At 44.8% G+C, this 17,188-nt stretch overlaps 1 protein-coding gene across 1 annotated transcript in view; it reads right to left on the bottom strand.

The window, feature by feature from the left end:
• Positions 1–17,188, bottom strand: part of MDH1B (malate dehydrogenase 1B) — a 222,476-nt gene that overhangs the window by 189,269 nt on the left and 16,019 nt on the right. The gene's annotated exons all lie outside the window — the stretch shown is intronic.

Here is a 17,188-nt window from a genome sequence, read left to right as displayed (position 1 = left end):
AAAAAAGTGCCCCAACTGAGCAGATAACCACCGGAGGGAATTGGGGATCACCTCCCCTTACTCCCCCAGTGGTCACCAACCCCCTCCCACCTAAAAAAAAATTATAAACATTTTTGTGCCAGCCTCTATGTCAGCCTGAAATGTCATACCCAGCTCCATCACAGCACTATGCAGGTCCCTGGAACAGGTTTTAGTGGGTACTGCAGTGGACTTCAGGCAGGCAGACCCAGGCCCATCCCCCCCTACCTGTTACACTTGTGGTGATAAATGTGAGCCCTCCAAAACCCACTGTACCCACATGTAGATGCCCTTCACCCATAAGGGCTATAGTAGTGTTGTACAATTGTGGGGAGTGGATTTGGGGGGCTCAGCACACAAGGTAAGGGAACTTTGCACCTGGGAGCAATTTGTGAAGTCCACTGCAGAGCCCCCTAGGGTGCCCGGTTGGTGTCCTGGCATGTGAGGGGGAGCACTGCACTATAAATGCTGGCTCCTCCCACGACCAAATGGCTTGGATTTGGCCGGGTTTCAGATAGCCGCCATTAGTTTCCATTATCGGCGGGAAACCAATGGCGGCGATCTCTAATGCCAGCCCAAATGGATTTGGCCGGCCCCGCCATATTATCGAAATGAAAGATGGGTGGCCATCTTGTTTCGATAATACGGTCTGGTATGCCGCTTTACGGGGCCGGCCTTAGAGATGGCCGGCCCCGTTTGATTATGCCCCTCCATGTGCACATGGAAGCTGTAAAATTGCCACTTTAATGTAAGTGCCATCAAATTCATGTGGAAGCTGCCAGGTTTGTGTGTTTATTTTTTCAAAATACTGTATATATTAGTAAAATAGCTGCTTTCAGTGAACATGCTAGCAAATACACATGCACGCCTACAGTATTTTAGAAAAAGCTCTGCGTTGGAACTGCATGCTTTCCAACCTGGATGTCACAAGTCTGATCTCCATGTTCTATGCAAACTTGGGCTCTAATGGGCTATTTTATGAAAATGCAGTCAGGTTTTTGCACTTACTAGGCATTAGTTGAAAAACCTAGCACACAGTAAGTGCAAAGTCTGTGCAGTAAATGCCCAGCATCCTCCATATGATTACCGCACACATCAGACACCACATAGTGTGGGCTCCTGTGGAAATAAAGAGCTGCCATGGCAGTGCACCCTCCCCAATACTTTCTCTCCTTTTCATCTCCCTTTATCCTGACACCCCCACCCAGTCTCATATCCCATTTCAACACCCCTTTAGCCTCCAATACCCTTCCCAACACCACCTTGGTTTACGATCCCACCCTCTGACAGCCCCCAGTTTAAGATTCCACTCCCAACATGCCCTGCTTTATGATCCCCTTCCCTAGGTTGAAACCCTTTTTCCTGTTCAAAACCTCACTCTCCAAGCACAAGGGCCCCTCTCCAAAGCCCGCCCCACATCCACTCCCCAAAACCCCTCAGGATCTACTAAGAGGCCTGTATTGGTGTTCATCAGTCTCCTTCTGGTTTCACTCAGGCCTTGACCAGGAGCCAAAATGGCCACCTTGACCCCTAGCGGTAATCTTGTGGTAGCGGTACTATCACTAGGATGCATCCTTCCATGTACAGATCTTTAAACTATGGGGTGACAGGATGGTGGAACCTTAAATCAGGAGGGCGGGAATCAGAGGATGTTGAGTGTGTCAAGGAGTGGAATCTTAAACCAGGGGTGTTGGGGGTGTGTGGGGATAAGGTATCTTACACCTGGGAGTGTCAGGAGGGAAATCGGAGACTAAGGTGGTGTGGAGAAGGGGGTAAAACAATGATGGCATGTCAGGTGGGTATTGGATCATAGGGGGCACATTAAGGTGATTGGAGATGCTGGATGGGGAAGGATCAGAGGTGCAGGGAAGATGCACCACTGTGGAACTAGAGATATGAGTAGCTGTGCTATAGGACTGGTAATAGAATATGTGTGTGTGTGTGTGCTGTCACGAGGAAGTCCCAACATCCCCCTCTAAAGAGTGGGATCTAAGCTGGGAAGTCCCTGGTGGCAGGCCAGGAAGGCTCCAAACTCCTATGTTAAAGAAAAAATCATTATGGACCCTGGAAGGGAGGGTGTTGTTGCTTATCCCTTTGCTGAGATCAGACTTACACTCAGGTCCTGCACAATATGGTTATTGTGGTAAGCATGGCAGGGGGGTGCCAACCTTTGCAGGGCACTAGAGCTGCCACAAGCCGAGCACTGCCTTACTTGTTACACCAGCCCGTGCTGATCTCCCTTCATGTTGCTACCACTGCCAGCCGCTGCCAGTATCTTGACTCAAGCTCCAGGTCTGCCAGCAGAAGCAATCAAAACACTTCACACCCTGTGTTCTCATCTCCCAAAGGCCCTCTCTGGATGGGCCCCTGTTGACATAAACTTTCATGTATAATGCAAAGGGATGCAGGGCTGGGGAGGAGGGAGGAAATGAGGGAGTAGAGAAAGACAAATGCTGGCCCTGGGGTAGGAGATGTCAATGCAAGATTGGGGCGTAAGGAAAGAGAAAGGAGACAAGCTGGACATGGGGAGGGACACAGACTGAAAGAGATAGGGAGCATGGGGACAAGGATACAGGGGGGCAATGCTGGCCACAGGGGGAAGGATAGCGACACTATCAGTTATGCCATGTAAAGGGCAGGCTTAAATGGTAGCATGTAAATGTTGCACTTTAGTGCATAACTTATGGTATTCTATAAGTTACTTATGAGACCCACCCATGTGTACACTCCCCTTGCAGTTGTGCACTATGCAGGTTGGGCGCTAAGCATGTAATATACCACTTTGGGGCCCTTTTACTAACCCACATTATTTATTTATTTTATTGCATTTGTATCCCACATTTTCCCACCTATTTGCGGGCTCAGTGTGGCTTGCACCTATGTGCACCGAACGCATGCCAAATTGGAGTTACCGTGTGGCCCGCTAGGTCAATGGCTTGCGGCAAGGTCTCAGACCCAAAATGGACACGCGGCAATTTTCATTTTGCCGCACGTCCATTTTCGGTAAAAAATAGGTGCGCTAAAAAATAATTCTGCGCATGCCCAAAACATGCATCTACACTACCACTGGCCATTTTTTAAGCACACCTTAGTGCCCAACCTGCATTTACACTTGTGAATGTTACCAGAGGCGTAGCCAGGTTTTGATCTCAGGGGGAGCAGACTTTTATAAAATAGGCAGGACACAGAAGAGGTCCCTGGACTGGCCAGAGCAGGCAACCTGTCTTCTTAACTTCAAATAAAAATATTCAAATCGTGACCATCACCTCAGGAATAGCACACCCAGTCCTTCCACTGCTAGACACCTTGTTTAAATCAAGATGGGCTTTTGTTTGTGTTGTGACTCTACAGAATGTGAAGAACACTAGTCTTGAGCATTTTTCTTTTGGGTGACAAGGGCCACCAAAGTTGGCCCTTGCCCCAGAGCCTACTTTCAAATAGGGCTAGACACTTTGTGAAATAACACAAACCCCTGCAAAAAGATCCCCAAAACCTATACTGAAAACTTACCACACCATAACAGCCCTAACCCACCTATGAAAAGACACTGCTATTAATATTACAGTGGGACCTAGAGAAGAGTTTCCATAGGTGGTCCTTGAGTACCCCCCTTGCCATTCAGGTTTTCAGGCTATCCACAATGGATCTGCACGAAAAAGATTTGCATGTAATGGAGGCAGTATATGCAAATCAATGTCATGCACATTTATTGTGGATATCCTGAAAACCTGACTGACAAGGGGGTACTCCAGGACTGCCCTAGAACACAAAACGTACCACACCATAATAGCCCTAACCCACCTATCAGACGACAGTGCTATATATAGTACACTAGGCTCTGGAGCACCAATATACCTACTACTGGGAAACTGGAACAAGCTGCATCGTTACACAGATACTACATGCTAGCAGAATCCTTCACCTCAGTCACACATACAGAACATGGACAGACCCTCATCTATATAACATAAGAGTAGCCATACTGGGTCAGACCAATGGTCCATCTAGCCCAGTATCCTGTTTCCAATGTGGCCAACCCAGGTCACAAGCACCTGGCAAACCCAAATTGTGACAACATTCCATGCTACCAATCTAATGCAGAATAGGGAGCCACAAAAAAAAACAACAAAAATTGAAATAGAGACCCCTCCCTGCCCAAGGAAGCCAGACTTTAAACAGTGCAATACTGTTAAAAAAAAAAAGAGACAGACATGCATTTTCTCTGGTACTTTGCAAAATAAAAATAGAAAAAATGCACATTTTACAAAGCAGGTACATCTCAGTCCCTACAAAGTATTAAATAAAAATAATTTTTTCTACCTTTGTTGTCTGGAAATTTGGCTGGTTCCAGTCTTTTTTTTCCATGTACCATGAGTCATCCTTACAAATTCTTTTCCAGGTTGGCCTTCCCATTTCTTTGCTTGCCTCTCCTCTTCTTCCTTTCCTTCTCTACATCTGTCTACAAGTGCACCATCCTTTTTCCTCTGCACCAATATTTGTCCTGTCCAGCATCTCCCTTCTGTGTCCCTTGTTCCTATCCTACCCCTAAGTTCAGCATCTGCCCTTTCTGTGTCCCCATCTCCCCCCTTTTTCAGCACAAGCCTATCTGGTCTCCTCATCTCCCCCTTTCTAGCATCTGGTGTCCCCACCTCTCCCTTTTTCTAAAATTGTCCTGTGTCCCCATTTTCACAGCATTACCCCGGTTACCATCTTCCCCCTTTTCCAGCTTTACCTCTTTGTCCCCATCTCACCCCTTTTTCACCATTGTCCCTATATTCCCCTTCTAGTGGTGCCCCTCTGTGTCCCTATCTCCTCCTCCCCTTTTCAGTAATGTCCCTATCTCCTCCTCCCCTTTCAAGTAGTGCCCTCTTTGTGTCCCTATCTCCTTCCCCCCTTTCCAGTAGTGCCCCTCTGTGTCCCTATCCCCCTCCTTTTCAGTGGAGCCCCTATCTCTCCCCCTTTTCCATAGTGCCCTGTGTCCCCATTTCTTCTTTTTCTAGCATTGCCTCTTTGTGTTCCAGTGTCCCTACCCTCTCCCTGTCCAGTATTGACTCTGTGTCCTTCTCCCTCCTTGTCCAGCATTTACTATATCCTTCTCTCTCCCCGTGTTAACCTTCTTCTCCGTCTCTTTCAGCACTCCCCATCCTCCTTAGGGCCACATATCTCCCTGGCCTGCTCCCACGGTTCCATCCTCTGGCAGCTCCAAGGAGGTTTTAATAGACAGGAGACCACGTGACATCAAAATGTTAAAACCAATTAGGCCAGTCTCAGTTTCCCCTTCCCTGCGCAGCTGTCATCACCGCATTCTCAAAAGAAAGCAAGCAAACCTATGAGTTGCTGCATCCACGTTGTCACTCTTTATTATTGGTAGCATTTGTATTTAATCTCACTTATATTTTCAAATATGTCGATTTGTGCAGTATACGGATGTACACAGAAGTATAATAACAGAATAACTTTTCATAGGAAGAGTAGTAATTTGTTATAAATCGTAATCAGTGTGTCATTTGGAGGGGCTGGTTATGGGGACACTCTAGCATGTGTTATATGTAAGCCACACTGAATCCGACTTTGCTTGGGATAATGTGTGATATAAATGTAAAAAAAAAAAAATCCTTTATCCTCCACGACACTGCCTATCCTGCTGGATAGTGATGGCACAAGGAAAGCAAGTTTGGTCCAGTGAAGACTAACTCAAAATAACTTGTTCCTTAGCTGGTCCCTAGTATTAGCAATAGCATATTAAAAATGCAACCATACCATGCCTCTGTGGCTATGTTCCACTAATGTTAAACAATTAACTGGATTTTTTGAAAGGATTATATAAACGTAGGATGCATGACTAGGGACACAAACATATACTTATTTATCCAATATCACAATTCCTCATGTACTGCCACAAAACAACTTTTTTAGGGTGGCTAGTGTTCCTTTTATTATCGACCCAGATAGAGATAAGAGTTTTCAGTTTTGGCACAGTATAAGTCATCATAAGAACAAAATATAAGAAAACAAATGGACTGTGTTAGGGGCTTATTGCCCATTTATGTTTAAACAAAAGAGATCTGCATGAAACAAAATATTTAATTTTATTTTGACTTATAAAATCACATGCCCCTGAAACATGTTCAAAAAACAGAATAATCCATTTGTGTATCTAAAAGGTAAACGTCTACAACACAGATGAAGATGTGATTCTATGTGCCCCAATGAAAGGAGAGTTTAATTCTACTTCCATTTAATTTCAGTATATTCTATCATCTGAAACAGCTTTAGCATTTTTACAGATGGACCAAAAATAAAGAATGACGTGTATGCAGCAGATTGTAAGTTTGCTTGCACTGAACGTCAAGAACGGCTGCGCGGGGGGGGGGGGGGGGGGGGGGGAGTGGAAACAGATTACCAAAATTGGCTTCACCCTCTCTTCTGCCCGTCCCGCCCGCATGGTCACTTTTTACATCCCTGAAGTTTTCTCTGTCTCCCTCCTGCGCAGCACCGGCGATTCGATTCACAGTCAGCCTTCTGCCAGCGTCGGGGCCTCTCTCTCTTCAGGCGCATCCTGCCTACTCTATTGCAACTTCCTGTTTTCTGCAGAGGTGGGATGTGCCTGAGGAGAGAGAGGCCCCAACGCTGGCAGAAGGCTTACTGTGAATCGAATCGCCGGTCCTGCGCAGGAGGGAGACGGAGAAGGCTTCAAGGATGTAAAAAGTGACCACGCGGATGGGAGAGATGGGCAGAAGAGGACTCGGGAGGGAGGGAGCAGAAAAAATATTTATTGCCACGAGGCGCCATTTTTTCAAAACAGCTGTTTAGGGGAGTGACCGCTCCCCCTGCACCCCACCTAGCTACGCTTCTGAATGTTACATTCATGCACATAAGTGCTATATTATTCTACAATTTTAGCAGGCAAATGGTGCTTACATTTAGTGTTAAGGCAGAGAAAGGAAAAGGAGATGGGATTAGATATACCGCTTTTCTGTGGTTACAAAGTGGTTTACATGCTATAACTATATTCAGGTACTTATTTTGTACCTAGGGCAATGGAGAGTTATGTGGCTTGCCCAGAGTCACAAAGATCTGCAGTGGGAATTGAACAGTGTTGTTCAAAGTACTAGGTGAAAGTACTTTAAGTAAAAATAAAAATAAACATATATTTTAATACTTAAGTAAAAATAAAAAGTATAGTGAAGAACACATTAAAAATTTACTTAAGTGAAAGTAAAAAAAATTATTGCCTAACACTTTTTGAGTAAAAAGTAAAAGTACCACAACTACAGTGAATGGAACTATTGTTAACATTTTTATCCCAATAACTTTACTGCTCCATAATTCAATTCACATTGCTTTTAGTAAAACAAAATTTTGACAATCACTGTCACATATGCGAGTGACTGGCCGTGTAAGTCATTAATCCAGTACAGCTAAAACATTGTTCCAACAACTGCACTAGCAGGAAGTGGAGTGTTCAGTCTGATAAAAAGTTCTTTCAAATCAGACCAGGATGAAAAACTACTGATGTCTTTTGACAGGGTCTGCAGGTGTCGATCAAGGGAAAACAAATACTCTGTTCGATCCTGATTGGAATTTGCAGGGTTTAACTAGTAACTGACCAATTTTCAATTATGCCCTGACAATGTATTATAGGCGTAGTTGTGATGGGCATGGGGGGTAGTGCCCCCCCAAAGGTTGTGGGTAATAATACTGAATTGGTTCCCCTTACCCCATTGCCAATATGGTGTCCTTATTCTTTGTCCTCCCAAAGTGACCAGGCAAACAACACCGATGCTTATTCGTGTATTATCAGAAAATACACAGAAATATTGGGCTATTTAAATTGCTGGAGTGGAGTGAGGGTGGGCTAAAACAATATCCAAATAGTTGTGATATTCAGACAAAATAAATGGATAATGTCAACACAAAAGCCACACTATCTATCTGGAAAGCAGTACTGAAAATACAGATTAAATTAAATGCTGGTGCTGGCATTTACTACTAATACTTATCATTTCTATAACATTACAAGATATATGCAGCACTGTATGCAAAACACATAAGTGAATGTCTCTGCTCAACAGAGCTTACAATCTATTCAAGACAAACAGGTCAAATAAGGGATTATGGAATTATTTATTATGGGAATGTTTTAAACAAACATGTATTTATTTAGTGCATTTGATATACCGCTGAGGCCTTCACATAGGCATACAGTGGTTAACAAGTACAATTTTCTATACAGGTATGAGTTCTGTTCCTAATGGGCTCACAATCTAAGTAGTATTTATTGTACTTGGCGCAATGGAGGGCTAAGTGACTTGCCAAGGGTCACAGTGTGCTGCAGAGGGAAATGAACCCAGTTCCCCAGGATCTCAACCCACTACCAATCATTAGGCAACAGCGGAAATCAAACCTGGTTCCCCAGATCTGCAACCCATTACGCTAACCATTAGGTCACTCTTCCACTTCATGGGTACTAAACAGGTGAATGAGTTAAGACAAAAACAGCTTCAGTAGGCTTTTGGCCTAGATTTGAATAGGGCCAGATACAAGTATGACCTACTGATTCAGGAAGTCTATGCCAAGCATATGGCATAGCAAGATAAAAGGAAAGGAATCTGTAATTGGCAGTGCTGGAGAAAGGTACAGGTAAGAGTGGCTTACCAGATGAACAGAGTTCTCAGAGATGGTTGAAGGGCCAGATAAGAGAGGAGAGATACTGAGGAGTTGCAGAATGAAGCACTTGTAAGAGGAGTTTAAACTGTATATGGAAATAAGGAGCCAATGAAGTGACTTGAAGAGAGGGGTTATGTGAGTGTAGCAACACTGGCAGAAGATAAATCGTGCAATTGAATTTTGAACAGACTGAAGGAGAGAGAGAGAGATGGGTTTAGTGAGAGACCTGAAAGAAGCAAGTTGCAGTAATCAAAGCATGAGGTGAGCGTGGATAAGGATGTTGGTAGTGTGCTTGTGATGGCAGGGCCGGTCTTAGGCCGAGGCGACCGAGGCGGCCGCATAGGGTCTTGCGCTTAAGGGGGCCCCGTGCGGCGCGCCTCGGTCAGCCTCCTTCGCTCCCGATTCCCGGCAGTATTTAAATTTACCTTGCCAAGTTACCTCCGTTGCAGGCAGCGTCAGTGAAACACTGTCTGACGTCCCACCAGCCTTCCCTTTGCTCATTCGTTCCCTCTCAGTGTCCCGCCCCCAAGGAAATGACGTCAGAAGAAGGCGGGGCACTGAGAATGAACGAGCAAAGGGAAGGCTGGTGGGACGTCAGACAGCGTTTCACTGACGCTGCCTGCAACGGAGGTAAATTTAAATACTTGAAGATCTGAGCCTGCCATGAGTGGGAAAGCATGGGGTACAAATGTAACTTTAAAAAAAGAGAAGAGGGGAACTTGGGGAAGGGAGAGTGAGTTGCTGGCGGTCTAGGAGGAGAAGGAGAAATGCCAGACCAAGTGGGTGGGTGGGTGGGGAAGGTCATTAAGAGAGAACTGTGGGAGGGGAGGCAAGACAAGGCACAGCATATTAAAAAGAATGGGTGAAGGCACTGGGGGGATGGGGAGGTTATATGAGAGAGAATGGGAGAAAACACAGGGGGGCCACATAAGAGAGAGAATGGGTGAAGGCATGGGGACACATGAGAGAGACAGAATGGGTGAAGGCACAGAGGGCACATGAGAGAAATAGAGAATGGGTGAAGGCACAGGGGATACATGAGAGAAAATGGGTGAAGGCATGGAGGGGGGCAGGTGGACATGGGAGCGGGAGGGAAGGGGAGAGAGGAGCATCGATGGACATAGATGGGAGGGCAGAGCCCAGGGAGAGAGGATTATTTGCTGGACATGGAGGGGAGGGAGGAAAATTGCTGGATTTGAATAGATGGAGGAGGGAAGGGGAGAGAGGAGCATCGATGGACATGGATGGGAGGGCAGGGCCCAGGGAGAGGAGGGAAGGGCAGGAGAGAGAGGAGAATTGCTGGATATGGAATGCAGGGAAGGAAAGACAAAGGAAGGAGATGCACATGGATGGAGGGGAAGGGAGAATGGTAGACAGGACACCGGAGGATGCTGGACATGGTGAGAGAAAAAATATCAAATGGAAAGAAGATGTTGCATAAAACAGAAGACACTGGGATCAAAGCAAATAGAAAAACTAAATGATCAGACAACAAAGGTAGAAAAAAGTATTTTATTCAGAATTTATTAATTGGAATATGTCAGCTTTTGGAAATATGCATCTGTGATATTTTGCATGTAATTTTCAATTTTTCTGGTATTGCTGAATGCTGAGTCTGACTTCTTGAGTTAATTTTCCAGTTCAGTATTTTGCCTTCATATTTTTTGATTTGTAGTTCCTTGTGTCATGTCTGTTGTGTCATGTGTTTTTCATGTGTGATCAAGGTGCAGTATCCTGCTAGCGTGTAGTATTTGCAGCCCTTTTTGTTTTGTTTTTTTTCACAAGGTAGTGTAATGGTGTTTTAGAGCCTGGTGTAATTACAGTTCTGCCTTTCCACGCATAAGGTTGTAGCTCGTCCTGTCCTTGGAATTAGTGCTGTTATGGTTTAGTAAGGTTATGAGTGTGTTTTTGCACAAGTTTGTGTATAGTGTTTTGCAGTGGAGAGATTGTGTGTCCGCACCTCTGACCCCCCCCCTCCCCCCGGGTTATGAGAATTGGAACTACTAATTGTAGTGGACTTGAACTGAATAATTTCTGGGGAGCGGGGGTTTCATGATAGCATTGTGCTTATTATTTCAATCAGTTTTTCAGTACAAATTTAGCTTCATTTGTCTTTATTTGAAATTTCATAAATAAAAAATGTTCTAAAAATGTAATAATCAATGGGGTGGAGCGGGGGCGGGGCTAGGATGGGGCCCCACCAAATTGTTCTGCACAGGGCCCCGCACTTGCTAAGACCGGCCCTGTGTGATGGAGTGTGTAGGAAGTTACTGGTTCCCCTTAACAACACTCCTTCCCAAAGGCACTTTGCAGTTCAGAATATAAAGCAGGTGGCTCAGACAAGGCAGAGCAGTAACAGTGTGGTTTTGGCAGCCAAATAAAAAAACACTCTGAGCACAGGCAGACCAGAGAGGCCCAGGGAAGACAAGAGCAGTCCTCCCGCATATGAATTCACCACAGAGGTGCAAGCAGCAGACGTTTACTGGAGGTAGGTCAAGTTTACTTTGAAACCTTGCAAAATCACAATCTGAGAGGCCAAGCCTGAATCTGGCCTGGCTTTGGTTAACAAAAGACTAGTACACATTAAGCCTGTGGGGCCCTGTCAGGGATAGGGCTGCAGGAAGATTCTAACTGCCATAGGCGCCCGGTATAAGAGGCTTGGACAGGCTAAGCCTCCCTTCTGTGCTCTGAGAGGTTTAAATTGTTGATTTACCTCCATCCTCACAGCAGGAGCTGCAGTGAAAGCCCTCTAGCCTTGTGTAACCAATTGTAGAAATTGGTTTATGGTTTGTTTACCTTACTGCTGGGAGAGCAGGGGGAGGGGGGGGGTTGGCTGGGTTGCCAGGGAGATATTTAAGGAGGATGACTTCCTGACCTGCACTGAGAACAGATAGCAGCAGAATCGGACAACCAGACAACAAAGGTAGAAAAGATCATTTTATTTTCATTATAGTGTTTGGAATATGTCCACTTTGAGAATCAGGTGCTCAACATTAAAAGTTTATATTTATTTACTTATTTTTGGCATTTTATCCCACATTAAACATGAATTAGGGTGTTTTGTGGCTCTACATGAGAATTGTGATGATATGATCCCTTGTTTCATATTGTTGACAGTCTGCATTTTCCCTATGGGTGGTATATTGGTGTATTAGGTTCTGCCCAGTGTAATATTTATGGTACAGTAAGGTTCTGAGTGTGTTTTTGCACAAAGTTGTGCATAGTGTTTTGCAGTTGAGCGATTGTGCTTAGAATATGCTTTGAGCAATCACTTTATTCTTTGACATATGATACATATCTAATATCTAAATTTAATAAAAGGTATTACTTGTGACTTTTATTTTTATTTATTTTTTTCTGTGTGTTATCAGACAATTATGGATTTAAGCTCCACCCCTGGCCCCACCCCTAACCCCGCCCCCTTTAGCCTCCCCAAACAGTTGGACCACCGACCGCCTATGCTAACTGCATTGCAAGAGACTTTTGTTCTTAAGTTTACTTTACTTCAGTCCCTCTGAGTGGCTGTGTTGGTTAAGGCTCTGCACTTACAACCTTGTTCATGCAGCTACAGTGTTCAGAAATGAAGGGACAAATTTTGGTGATGTTAATGAGAAAGAAATGACAAATTTTGGCAGTCTATTGGATATGTGCACAGAAAGAGAGAGAGAGGAGTCAAAGATGACCCCCAAGGTGATGAACTAATGAGACAGGGAGATGAGTGTTATCCACAGAAATAGAGAATGGGGGAGGGGAGAAGAGGTGGGTGACCATGTTCAGTTTCAGATGGCGGTGAGACATCCAGGCAGCAATGTCAGATAAGCAGCCTGAGACTTGGACCTGGATTTCTGCTGTGGAAAGGTAAATCTGAGAGGCAGTATAAAGATGATACTGAAAGCCATGGGAGAGGATTAGAGCACTAAGAGAATAAGTATATAGAGAGAAGAAAAAAAGTCCCTAGACAGAGCCCTGAGGTACACCAACTAATAGTGGTATAGCAGTGGAGGAGGATCCACCAGAGCATACACTAAGTGCGATAGGAGAGATAAAACAGAAAATCCAAAGTGAGGACAGATTATCAAAGAGTAGGTAGTGATCAACAGTGTCAAAAGCAGCAGATAGCTCAGGAAAGATGAGGACACTGTGCCTTCTTTGTTGTTGCTGCTCCTTCTCCTCCTCCTCCTTCTCTCGAGGAGCATCGATGGATGGGAGGGCAGGGCCCAGGGAGAGAGGGGAAATTGCTGGACTTGGAGGGGAGGGCAGGGGACAGAGAGGAGAACTGTTGGATATGGATGGATGGATGGAGGGCAGGGGAGCTGCTGGACATGGGTAGATGGAGGGGAGGGCAGGGGAGAAGAGAGTTGCTGGACATAGGTGGATGGAGGAGAGGGGAGAGGAGAGTTGCTGGACATGGATGGAGGGGAGGGCAGGGGAGAGAGGAGGGTTGCTGGACATGGGTGGATGGTGGATGGAGGGGAGGGCAGGGAGAGAATTGTTGGACCTTGTGGGAAGGGAAGACAGGAAGGAGATGCACATGGATGGAGGGGAGAGAAAAGAAATTCTGGACATGGATGGAGGGGAGGGAAGACAGAGGAAGGAGATGCACATGGATAGAGGGGAAGGGAGAGAGAAGAAGAAATGGATGGAGGGAAGAGAGAGGAAGGAGATGAGATGAGGGAAAAGGAAGAGAGGAGAAAAACTGCACATGGATGGAGAAAATAGGCAGAAGCTGGATCCACTGGACAGTCAAGTCTGCGGAGGACCCAGCTTTTACTTATGGATATAGAGCAAGAAATGAAGAAGAAAGGAGGAAAGTAAAGAAATAAATGGAAAGGAAGCCCTGGAATAGCAACAGAATCAGATACTGGACCAGCATGATCAGAAAAACAAAGTCACCAGACAACAAAGGTAGAAAAAAATCATTTTATTTTCATTTTAGTGTTTGGAATACGTCCACTTTGAGAATTTACATCTGCTATCTTATTTTGCAGTGTATAGCAATGTTTTTCTTTCTGTTTTTCTGGTATTGTGCTGCATGCAGAGTCTAACTTCTTAGGATTTCAGGTTAATTTTTGAAGAATTTGAAGAGGGGCTATCTCTGTTCTGCATGTGTGACTGCAAGGCCAAGTGTCTGAATAGGGATTTGTTAGTTAGATTCAGAGATTTTGCTAACACATTGTTTTTCAGAGTTGGCAAGACTGTCTGTTCTCATAATTCATGGTCTGTATGCTAATTTGGTTTGTGTCATTTTGAGTATAATGGAGCTGTAACAGCTTACAGAAATTATTTATAATGAAAAAAACCCACAAGTTATTTTTCTTCTATACTGGTTTAATATTTTCAATGATGCCATGGCTGGTAAAAGGGGTGTGACTACTGTAGGGGCGGAGCCATAGTGATCCTGCCCCTGGATGGGTAGGGGCGCCGACTAATAGGCTGCAGGAGGGCGCCAGAAACCCTAGGACCGGCCCTGATTGAATGTAATGTTTAAATTTATCTTCAGCATTTTTTCCTAGTTTAGCCATTTATTTGTTACATGGGTTTCTCTGGTTAGCGCTTATTTCAGCTCCCCAGGCATAGATAGGTTTAGTTTGGGTTCCTTCATTTTCAAACTGTTGTACCCTTCATCGATGGACATCGAGTGGGCACCCTGCGGAATTATCTGTACAGGTGATGATTTCTCAATCATCAAGAGGGGAATGAATTGATTTGCTCTTTTTCTGGCCACTGACAGGTCAGTAGTGACCCATGAAATGCATAAGTTAAAAGCTCAGACTTAAAATGTCTGAGCACTGCATTTTCTGTACTTTATGCTTAAAGCTGCATCTTTCTGTCTAAAGGCTCAAACTTAGAAAGCCTGACAGTTTCATCTTTCTGTACTTCGAGGTCACGCTGTTCCAGCAAGGAGTGCTCTTCCCCCGCGGAGATGTTTTTAGGTCTTAGATAGCACTATGGTAAACATGGGTACTGGGGAAATTCCTATAACATAATGGCATCTATAATCTTCTGTAAAAGAACCTTGGAGGTGCTGAAGTTCTATAAACATTATTCTGTATTCTGTAAACATTCAACGTAAACAATACAGTAAGACAGAAATTAGCTAATGTTACAATAAAATTGGCTGAAATTGCAAATTGTAGACTGGATGGGGAGGGGGATTGATGCTCAATCCACTGTATATAAGGCACTGCTGTGCTGTATTAGATAGAGGAAGAGATCATCCATAGTGAGTGCGTCTTTACCACAGTGATATCTCTTCCTCTCATAACAAATGTTGCTATTTGTTATGACCTAATTCCTTACCTAATTCCCTAATTCCTTTACCTAATTCCATACCTAATTCCCTAATTCCTTACCTTATTCCCTAATTCCTTTACCTAATTACCTTGCCTGATCACCCTGCCTAATTATTTTGCCTAATTGTTTTAATGCCTAATTACTTTATCATCTGATTGCTTTGTTATTATCTATACTGGAATAAAGACTATCCCTTTGGAAGGAAACTAGCCTCTGATTATTATTATTATTACTAGTAAAAAAAAAGGCCCGTTTCTGTTAGAAATGAAACGGGCGCTAGCAAGGCTTTCCTCGTAGTGTTTATGTTTGAGAGAGTGTGTGTGAGATTGACTGTGTGAGAGAGAGTGAATGTGCGAGTGTTTGTATGTGACAGAGACTGAAACTGGGTGCGAGTGTGTCCATGAGAGAGAGAATTGACTGTGTGAGAGAGAGTGAATGTGCGAGTGTTTGTATGTGACAGAGACTGAGACTGGGTGCGAGTGTGTCCGTGAGAGAGAGAGTGTGTGTGTGTGTGTGACTCAGAGTGTGTGCCAGGGGCCCCTCCCTCCCCCCTCCATCCCTCCGAGTTCCAGGGTCATCCTCCTTCCCTCCCTCCGAGTTTCTCCCGACGTACAGGGCTATATGTGCAGTTACTCGAGGCTGGACTTAAAAACCTCCCTGAACTTGATACTGCAAAAACTGGCATCGTCTGTCCCGGGTAAGAGAAGTTCAGAGAACAGTTCTGCTGGCCCATCTGGATCTGTTGTAAGTAGAAGAACCTTTCTTGTGCTCCCATCTTCAGCTCAGGCAATTCTTTGTTCTGAGGATCCAGTTGTTTGTTAAAAGTTTGTGACAGAGGCCCAGATGCATCAAACAAACGTTAAAAACTCTAAAACGTTAAAGTCCCTAACGATTTTTAAAAAACGAAGAATGCACCAAAAAAACAAGTCGCACAAGTTCGGTGCGGTACTGTAAAGTACAATGCACCAAACCTGTGTAATCGCCGTCCGTGATCACCCCCTAAAGCATGCGCAGAGCAGCCAAACGTTATGCTGGCTGCTCTGCACATGCCACAAATGTCAAAACTACAAAAAAAAACCCAAAACACAAACACGTGTGTTTTGGGAGGGGGCAAAGGCGCTCGTCAAGAGCGTCCTTCACAGACGTGCTTGCCCCCGCCCATCCCCACCCGAGTATGCCAGTGCTCCCCGCTTCCCCCCTGCATCCAAACCAATCATCAATTCAAAATAAAAAGCACAAACTTTGTGGGATTTTAGAAACTTTCAGGCTGCCCCGGCACCCCTCCCTTCCTGTTTCCCAGCTCCGCCTCCCACCATTCTCCGCCCCTGTGCTCCGCCCCCCCCCCGAGACCGTGGCCGCCGCTCCCCCCCTCCACCGGGCCCCCCTCCTTCCTACCGGGCCTGCGCAGCGCCTTTCAACTCTCTAATGCGCTGCACGGGCAAGAAAAACGCCTAGTTGTTGCATCTTCACTGTCTTCGCGTCTCCTTTGCTGCTGGGCCCACCCCCGTCTGACATAAGTAACCTACGTAGGAATAACTGAGTGCTAATAACCAATTATTGCAGTTAATTGGCTCCAATTAGGATTTGCATTCACATGTTGCTAAGCACTATTCTATAAACATGCACATACAAATTTTTTACCGTGCAACTTAAGAGGAAGCATGGCCATGGGAGGGGCATGGGCAGGTCAGGGGCATTGACTAAAGATAAGCATAGAATTTGGGGGATCCACATCTAACAGATTTCAGCTGGTGTAAATTCTCACACTCAAAGTTTTAATTTTATGCTTACACCCATGGACAAACCACTTTGTTGTTTTGAACTTAGAATTTTATGATTGCAGAATTAACACAGGAAGCTTTGCATGGCTGAGACTACTACATTACCCCTGATGCAACCACCACACTGAAATGCTTCCTCCTATCCTCAGCTCCACCTTGTTGTTCAATCTATGGCCTACTACACTTTTGTTGATATCCATTTGGTTTGTACTGTTGTTTCCCTCTGGTCTGCTTGCTTCAGTATCAATTTATGACAGGGCAGGTTTAAAACACTTTGATAAAAGCACAACATACTTTGATTTCCCTGAGACTGCAGTCTCTCTTGTTCTTCTTTGGAACAGCCAAATTATGCGGTATGTTACAGCATTTAAGAGGGGTCTAAGGGAATGAACAAACTATGGGGTTCTGAATGAAATCACTATGCA

The sequence above is a fragment of the Microcaecilia unicolor genome, chromosome 7 (genome assembly GCF_901765095.1).
Source record: "Microcaecilia unicolor chromosome 7, aMicUni1.1, whole genome shotgun sequence".
Classification (NCBI taxonomy): Eukaryota; Metazoa; Chordata; class Amphibia; order Gymnophiona; family Siphonopidae; genus Microcaecilia; species Microcaecilia unicolor.
This window is presented reverse-complemented; position numbering and strand designations above follow the sequence as displayed.